This window comes from Hibiscus syriacus, unplaced genomic scaffold (assembly GCF_006381635.1).
Source record: "Hibiscus syriacus cultivar Baekdansim isolate YM2019G1 unplaced genomic scaffold, ASM638163v2 tig00110988_pilon, whole genome shotgun sequence".
NCBI classification, from domain to species: Eukaryota; Viridiplantae; Streptophyta; class Magnoliopsida; order Malvales; family Malvaceae; genus Hibiscus; species Hibiscus syriacus.
This window is the reverse complement of record NW_024062942.1, coordinates 1079789-1081262: the sequence shown is the minus strand read 5'-3', so window position 1 is coordinate 1081262 and position 1474 is coordinate 1079789.

The following is a 1474-nucleotide window of genomic DNA, read 5'->3' as shown; positions in this document are numbered from 1 at the left end:
AACCTTTTCAAGCTGTGAATGGAAGATTACCAAAGGAGCACTTGTAATTGCTCGTGGTAAGAAGACTGGTATTCTCTATGTAATCTCAAATTTTGAGAATATCATTGCAGCCACAGATGCTGATGGAAAATCAAACATATGGCACCAAAGGCTTGGCCATATGAGCGAGAAAGGGATGAAGACGCTTTTGTTAAAAGGGAAGCTGCCGGATCTAAAGAATGTAGATGTTGGACTATGTGAGGATTGCATCTTTGGTAAACAAAAGAAAGTCAGTTTTGCAAAGATTGACAAGACACCCAAGGTAGAAAAGTTAGAGTTAGTTCATACTGTTGTATGGGGACCATCTCCAATTCCATCTCTTACAGGTTCACTATATTATGCCACCTTCATAGATGATTCTACAAGGAAAGTGTGGGTTTATTTTTTGAAGAAGAAATCAGAAGTCTTTGATACATTCAGAAAATGGCATGCTATAGTAACAAGACCAGAAATGCTGCTGCATTGATCGAAGTGTGAAGACAGATTAAAATCAGTCTTCAAGTGGGAGATTGTTGAATTGTCAACAAAAGTGGCCAGCACTTTCGGTGGGATTTCAACAAAAATTGTCAAATTTAGCTGCATTTTTCGGTGGTGCAAGTAGGCAGGAGAAAATGCTGATTTTTTGAACAATGGTAAAATCAAAATTTAGTCATTGTACTTTAGGGTATTTATAAGATTAGTCTTTAAGCTTCAACTATAAATACCCTAGCTCATTTAGCTTCAAAATCATCCCAAAAATTATTTCTTTCTCCCAATACTAGAGAGCTTTCTTGTGAGTAGTGAGTGTTTTGTAAATACCTGTAAATTCTCTCTTAGTAAAAGATCTGCAGTAGTCCGAAGACGTAAGCAAATTGGCTGAACTCCGTTATCAATTTCGAGTATTATTTTTCCGTTTTTATTTCGTATGCGCACTAATCTGGTTATAGGGAAATTACTTGTTACTCGTTTATTTTTCTTCCTTGTGGCACTCTAGGTTTTGTTGCAAAACAGAATGGTGGTACTGGTAGAGGTAAATGAATTCTCTGCATTCATGTATTCCATCTGCAGTTAATTGCTACAGATTTAAATAATTCATTTATATAACTTCTTACTCGCGTAAAGCAATTGCTTCACTAATCGTTACTTATCGAAGCTTTGATTTAGTGATGAACTGACAATGTTAAGGTTTAAAAGCTTTACGAGATATCTGGTTTGAGTTTTTTTTTTTATTGTATTGCGATTATTACAATTGCATATATAATGATTATTATTATAATCATTATAAATATCACACTCTTGCAGTAAGAGTTTCGGACAACGTTATTATTATTATATAAGGACCCGTGGTTGTCGACAGATAACAGGCGAATGTCTTCTTCAACCTTTCGTTCTGATCGGTTGCGAAAATCTGCTTGATCAGTGACTCAGCCTTAACTTGTTGGCATGTCAAGCTTTT